Below are 7998 nucleotides of genomic sequence, written 5' to 3'. Positions count from 1 at the left end.
ATTTTTTTTTCAGATAGTAGAGCCCATGGAAATAAAACTAGCTGACCAAGGAACTCTTGCCAGGGTAAGGATTTCTGCTATTCTTTTCCTTCAGGGTGTTATACCATGGACCAATGAGCATTATATATGATCTCCTTTCCATTTCCTCATTTCCTCTCATAATTATGTGAGTGATGTGTCAGGATGATCAAATGTATTATTTAGCTTTAGGATCCAAAAATCACAAAGGGATGGATACCTCCAAGTCCAAATAAGAGGAATTTTTGTTGTTGTTGTTGTTGTTGTTACTAGGGATTGAACTCAAGGGCACTCAACCACTAAGCCACATCCCATTTTTGTATTTTATTTATTTTTTTAAATTTTTAGATGTTGATGGACCTTTACTTTATTCATTTATTTATATGTAGTGCTGAGAATTGAACCCAATGCCTCACACATTCTAGGCAATCACTCTACCACTGAGCCAAAACCCCTGCCCCTTGTATTTTGAGACAGGGTCTCACTAAGTTGCTTAGTGCCTCTCTGCTGCTGAGGTTAGCTGTGAACTCATGATCATCCTGGCTCAGCCTCCCCAGTGGCAAGAGGAATTTATGGTACCTAGATACCATGAACTTTGAGTAACTGGAATGGCAATTATTCCTTGGAGATAATTTGCTTTTTATTTGCATGAATATCGTATTAAATGTGGAAACTGCAATATGCATGATGGTGAGCACCCGAGGAGTTGATTGTTGTGTGTTTTTTTGCTTTTGTGCCTGTCAGGAAAGCATACCTCCACTCTGCCTTCAGGCAGAACCAAGAGTTCCATGATCTTGATTCCTAATAAAGTCACTGCAGTTGAAAACTCTAGCTGTACTTGAAGCAACTTTTACTCCTATATTTTTCAGTTATATTAATCAACATATGTTTTTTTCTTCTTTAAGTCACCTTGGGCAGTTTCTTTCTTTTCTTTTTTTTTTTTTTTTTTTTTTTTCCGGCAGCACAGTGAGTGGCCTTCATTTTTTACCATTTGTAAAAAAAACTGACATTTAAACTTCAAAATTTATAATACAAAATTATGGGCAGCAGTTTAAAACATTTCAACAATGGTGAGATTCCACTTTGCTGACACAAACAAGGCAATTATCCCATGTTCAAAAAGTAAGATTTGTCCCAAGACTGCCTATTAGTAGACATCTACTACCTTGCTCAGGGCCTGTTTGTGACTGTGTCTTCTTCCATCTCTTCTTCACCATCATCAGTGGGCCCTGATCTGCGCTCTCTTCCAGGTATCTGACCAGGCTGCAGCAACCCCTTCAGCCTCTCCACTTCAGCCAGAGTTGATGCATTTGTTATGGCATTCTTGATTGCTTCTACATCCCCTGGAGATGGCCCACCTTTCTTTTTGTCAGTTGGCAAACCAGTATCTGGATTAAAATTTTAGTTTTACTTTCTGAAAATCCAGCACTCTTGATTTGTGGGACTTTATAAATCACATACAGTCTATAATGCTTCTTATTTGTTACAGGATTTCTTAGAATGCTTAGATAAGTCAGTGATTTAAGAGATGTCAAAGGGTCCAGATCACCCAGTTCCACAAGACTATTGTTGGTGAGAATGAATTCTGACAGGGCAGAGCCTGATTAAGTCCTGTAATGCCAGATTCATGGGACCCCAATAGACCTCCAAGAGCCAAATCTGAAGCAATCACACAAGAGTCTTTATTGCAAGCTTGAGCCTGGACTCACAACCGTTTCCAATGCAGAGGTCCCAGGGAGTGAGCCCCGGTCCTTTGTTCAGTGAGATTTTATAGGTTTTGGGGGGATACTCTATGCATCACAACAACACACAGCAAATCATTCCATACCACGGGAAAATCAAACAACAACTCTTAACATTGATTAGCACATTCACTGGTGGGAACAAGTTGGGTAGGGGTGATTGATTAGCACAAGAGGAGGATTCCTTTAAACTGATTGGTTTAGGCCACGAGGGGTGTACGTGCGGAACTACATGGTTTCCCCAAAACATGTTATCAACCACCATAAACTACTGGGGGGTCATCTGGCATCTCAGGTATTTTCCGTGTCTCATGCTGATTGGTGGTTGCTAGGGGATTGCTATGGGTCTCCACCTAGCCTAACTGAGTCAGGGACACCTGGCGAGGCAGATCTCTCCTGTTATTTGCAGACAAACAACTCAGCAGGGTGGGTATGTGCTTAGGAGTGCTCTGTGGGTTTTTCCAAGGACAAGGGTCACGCCCCCTTCCTTGGACAGGCTTTGAGGTAGAAACTGATTTCTCAAAAACGGAATCACATCAGTTTCTCAGTCCCTCACCTATACGGCATATTCTGTTGTTCACTAATAATATCATCAGTCTTCTTAGCAAAGGAAAACCATACAACTTCCTGATCTCATTGTCAGAAGAATCAACAGCATCAAACTGGTCTAAGTTAGCACCTAGATTTTCAATGATTAGAATTTTATATCCCCAGAGGTCCAGCTCACGGTCCATACAGCATTGATGTACTGCTCGATCAGCTCTGCCGTCAGCTTAGTTTGGGCAGTTTCTGATACTTGTAACTAAAAAAGGTATTTCTTAGCACAGACAAAGCTTTCACCCAATGCTGTTGAGCCTGTTAGTATTTAGACTCAAGGTCTGTATGCCCGAGTTAAGATGGAACTCAGAGCTGACAGTTGAGGGACTAGCAGAGCATTGCTAAGAAAAACTATGAGGGAATAATCTAGATACGTGCATTATGACTTGCCATTATGTCTGGCATTGTTTATTGGTCTGTGAAGTTCCCAGGAATCAAGTACATCAAGAGTCTACTGAGCTCATATGGAAGTTGTAAAGCCATTTATGTTTCAAGTTTGGAAATCCCTAAGATAATTCTCTAATCTTGATAATTTTGCTAACAGCAAGTAAGTTTCAAAATAGTACAATCCTTGAAGAAGAATCCTTCTTACTATCTTTCTCAGATGCAGGCAAAGAGAACACAGGAGGCAGAACATTAAACAGCAAGATTTGAAGAGCAAGAAAAACTAAAGAAGTTCTTACTATCCTTACCACGCATCTCCAGCAGTATTTGTTACATGCTATTATGTGCCCCCTGCCATCTTCCTACTTCTGGTAGGAAGTTTTTATTGTTGTGATTATATTTCCCCCTCTTCAGTGTATATTTGGTACCTTAAGGAGTTTAAGCTTATAATTAGCTAAAGGTTGTCAGACTAGATGAACTGGCCCTGAGGAATGCATATCAGTCAGAAATCCTATCCTAGAGCTGTTGACAATAACCAGTTATGGAGAAAAACTGTGCACGAGTTGATCGTGATAGTCACATGATGATTGAAAAGGTTTTTTGAATTATAGAATAATACAGTTCAAGGAAGATGTATATATGTGTAGGCATGCATACACACATAAACATTTACTTCCCATTCACAGATTTTCTGGTCAGCTGCAGATTGGCAGGGTTGGGCTAGACTCTAAGCTTTAGGTTATTATTTGCTCCTTGCAGGACCCATGCTAAAGAAGTCATGGATCTCTGAAATAAGCCATTCTCATGACAAACTACAGAAGCTCAAGGGGTAAGCAGAAAAAAAAAAAAAAGCAACAACTCTTAAAAGCCTCCACCTGTCCACCTATAACTGGCACAAAATCATTTGCACCCACATTCCATTGATCAACCATCCATGTCTAAAATCATTGGGTGAGAAAGAATACTGTGTCTGCAGAGAAGCCACACCATGGATGGAGAAGACAAAAAGATTGTAAACAAATGATACTTCCTAACATAATTTTAAGGTAACAAGAGTCATTTTTTTTTCTGCAGCAATTTTAAATAGTTTCTAACACTAAGTATTAGATAACCTCCATGCTATAGTGATTGAACCAGATAAGCCAAAAGAAGCAAAATCGTCAATGACTCATTTAATAAGATTCACAAAGTCATGAAGCTATGATTTCTGGCTTCATTCTTATCCAAAACCTAATTATAGATATTGTTATAAACATGCTGAAAGAGTAGCGATAACAATAACAAAAACAAAAAGTTTAGGTAGGTGCAGACACCTATAATCCCAGCGACTTGGGAGGCTGAGACAGGTGGATCATAAGTTCAAGGCCAACTTGAGAAACCTAATGAGACCATGTCTCCAGGAAAAAAGCCTCTAGGTTTAATCCCCAGTATCAAAAAAAAAAAAAGGAAGAGTTTTGATGATTTTATTTTTTGCTGTGCTGGGGATTGAACCTAGGAAGGAAGGGAGGGAAGGAAGGAAGGGTTTTATGATATTTATTTATTTATTGCAGTACTGGGATGGAACCCAGGGCCTCACACATGCCAGGGAGCCACATTCCCATCCCTTGATGGTTTATGATCCTTCATTCTATTGTACGTTAGGACAACTTCCTCTCCTGTACTTCTTGAAGTTTGGTTATGTAAACTAATAAAAATCCATTTTCTCTTAAGTTACTGTGACTTAAATTTGCATTCCTTGCAGCTAGAGAATCTTAACTATCTAAAATGGCATGCTATTATTCCCATCGTAAGTTCAGAATCCTTGGCTGGCCACAAAACTTTCTTTTCAAAACTTATTCCAAGCTACTTTCTTTCTTTCTTACTAGCCTCCAGCCACACAGTCCTCTGCAGCTCCTTACTACCCAGCACCCTTCCTTGGTCCTGTACATGCTCATTCCTTCTCCTAAAATGGTGTCCTCAACTCCTGATAAGCCTTCAGATTTCAGCTTAAACATCACATTGTGGAAAAAGCTTCCCTGATCTCTCAATCCAAATACTATATTTCTCTTTTTATTTGTTTGATTGTTTTGCAGTGCTGGGAATCAAACCCAGGGCTTTCTACTATCTTACTATCTTTGTTTGTTTTTAGAGCACTCATATTATTTATAATATATATTTTATTACTTATCTTTTTTTAATACGTTTTTAGTTGTAGATGAGCACAATACCTTTATTTAATTTTATTTGGTGCTGAGGATTGAACCCAGTGTCTCACACATGCTAGGCAAATGCTCTACCACTGAGCAACAACCCCAGCCCCTATTACTTATCTTTTAATCAGCTTCCTCCCTTTCCAAACTGTCAACTCCATATTAATTTCGTTCATCACTATATACCCTGAATCAAGCACAGGCACATAATAGGGATGCAATTAACATTTCTTGTATAACTACCACACTTTTCTAGAGAGTAATTAACACTTGCTGCCCCCCTTTTCACAACTCTGACTGTATCAGGGAGAGTTCAAACAGGTAAGTAGAACCACTATGACATAGATATGTAGAAAGATCAAAGAATCACAGACAATAGATGAGGAGTAATGTGTACATACACACAAAATATGGGATTTCTTGCAGGAATTTGATCTTGTGTAATTGTGAGATCTAGGTAAACAGTCTTTGTAGGCTGCTGTCTTCATCTGAAACTGATGCTTGACAACTGCAGGCCAGGCAACTGGAAAGAGAAGATGAATACAAAGTTGAGAAAACAAGTCCACACTGGCCTGTCCATTCTTGCTGCCTCTAATCTCAGAGATGTCCATGCAGGAAAAATGGCCTTCTTTATTACAAAGCTAAACACACAGCTGACCCAGGAGGGTCTGGTAGAAGGTGGAGCAGTTGCAGGCCTGGCTGATGCCACATGCTGTTAAAGTTTGCTTGCAGATATATCAGAGTCAACCTGCATAGCTACAAGAAGTACCTGCCCCCACCTTTTTTATTAGGGGGGATCCAGGGATTGAACTCAGTGGGATCCAACCATTGAGTCACCCTATTTTGTATTTTATTTAGAGACAGGGTCTCACTGAATTGCTTAGCACCTCACTTTTGCTAAGGCTGGCTTTGAACTCATGATCCTTTTACCTCAGCCTCTGGGATTACAGGCATGAGCCATGCCCAGCCCCTACCTTCTAAGCATTAAAGAAGGAGGAGGAGGAGGAGGAGGAGGAGGAGGAGGAGGAGGAGGAGGAGGAGGAGGAGGAGGAGGAGGAGAAAAATTGACTGCTATTTCATTTTGGCCCTCAGAATTTTCCATGATGTTATCTCACGACCCAGCTTTAATGAAAACATAGGGAAGGAAGTTCTGAGAAATACGGTTCAGCCTAGGCAAAGCCACCAAACCCCTTCAGTCCAAAGTCACTTTGGCCTGAAACAATTCACTGACAATCTCCTAACACTAGTTTCAGTGATCTTTTCAAGGTCCTCTTTGTCGTCAGCTTCTACCAGGCTGGACACTTGGGACCATCTTTCCCATTTTATTTGATTAAATCACCTTTCCCATTTTATTTGATTAAACCACACTTTCCTGACTTCTCTCTCTTTCACCCCATCCCACCCATTTTTTTGTGTCATTTGGGATATGGCTTTTTTTCCTTCCGATCCCTAAATGTAGATATTCACCAATGTTCTGTATTTTTCCCTTCTTCCTCTAAATTTGCATTCACCCTTTCATTTTTACACGGCTTTAAGCACAGTGTCTCTTGGTCTCTGGATACCTGCCTTGAGATCTTGGATAATACAGGCCTAGATCCATACCCCGGATGGCCACTTACTGCTTCGTGACCTTCAACTCTCTGAGTTTCAGTTTCTCTGTTAGTAAAATAAGATAAAGAATTCCTAGCTACAACACCAGGAAGGCATGGAGCACTCCTCTGGATCACAGCATCATTCATTAATGGTTCCTTGTGTTTCTTCCCTTTGCTTCCGCATTCTATTCTCCAAACATCTACTATAGTCGTCATCAGGCTAGATGTCACATTCCTGCCTAAAACTAGAGCGGCCAACTTATTCATCTTTTAAAGCTTAAAGTTCCATCCCAGTGGTTCAGGAGGGTGAAGCAGGAGGTCTGCAAGTTTGAGGTCAGTATGGTCAATTTAGTGAACTCTATCTCAAAATAAAACATAAAAAAGGCTGAGGATGTGGTTCAATGGTAAAGTAACCTTGGGTTCAATCCCCAGTACTAAATAAACAAATGTAAAACCCTTCAAAGGGTTTGTCCTACCATAAATTTTACAGTGTTCATTAAGCCTCAAGGATGCACTGTAAGAGTGTGAAAGTGGCTTCTTTAAATAACATTTAATTCTACAAAATATGTAACTTTTTTTAATTAGTAAAATCCCAGGGATAGTGGGGAACAGTGGTGCAAGCCTGTACTCCCAGAAACTCAGGAGGCTGAGGTAGGAGGATCACAATTTCAACACCAGCTTCAGCAATTTAGAAAGGCCCTGAGCAATTTAGCAAGACCCTTTCTTAAAGTAAAAAAAATAAAAAGGGCTGGAGATGTGGCTCAGTGGTTGAGCACCCTGGGATTCAAATCCCTGGTACCAAAGAAATTAAAAAATTAAATTAATAAATTCCAGGCTTAGGGCTGGTGTGGTGGCTAACTGGTAGTGTGATTGTTAGCATGCATGAGGCACTGGGTTTGATCCTCATCACCACATAGAAATAAAATAAAAATAGTGTGTCCACCTAAAACTAAAAAAATAAATATTAAAATAAGTAAATAAATAATTAAATTCCAGGCTTAGAATTTAATTCAAATTTAATTCAAATGCCACGGCACTGCCCCAAGAGGGTTCATGATCTAGTCCCCATGTCTCTCTGGCCTCATTTCCTCCCTCTTCCCTCTTTCTACTCTATACTCCATTCAGAGGGCTTCTAATATTTCCTAGCTACAACATTCTATTTCAAAATTCTGCGCCTTTAATACTGCATTCCGACCACTCATGTCCTTCTCCACTTCACTCATCATTAGCACAAACTCCAACTCCTCCTCCAATGCCCAATTCCACCAACACTTCAGCTAAATCTTCCTTAACTGTCTTTTGTCTTCTGCCTGTTTGGCTCTTTATCTGAGGTAATTACTACTTACATTGTGACATAATATAATTTGTACTTATCTCTGTTACAGCCCTTAAAACAATGAGTTACACATTTGGGTCTCTTTCTGCCTCTCTTGGTAGCTTATAAATTCCTAAAAAGAAAATGTTTCTCCTCTGTAC

General features: G+C 39.9%; 1 pseudogene; it reads right to left on the bottom strand.

Moving 5' to 3' along the window:
* Window positions 1-1133: 1133 nt before the first annotated feature.
* LOC114108342 (U2 small nuclear ribonucleoprotein A' pseudogene) lies at window positions 1134-7745 on the bottom strand (annotated as a pseudogene).
* Between the last annotated feature and the right edge of the window lie 253 nt (window positions 7746-7998).

The sequence above is a fragment of the Marmota flaviventris genome, chromosome 3 (genome assembly GCF_047511675.1).
Source record: "Marmota flaviventris isolate mMarFla1 chromosome 3, mMarFla1.hap1, whole genome shotgun sequence".
NCBI lineage: Eukaryota > Metazoa > Chordata > Mammalia > Rodentia > Sciuridae > Marmota > Marmota flaviventris.
The sequence above is the reverse complement of the archived record's forward strand: the minus strand, read 5'-3'. Positions and strand labels throughout refer to the sequence as shown.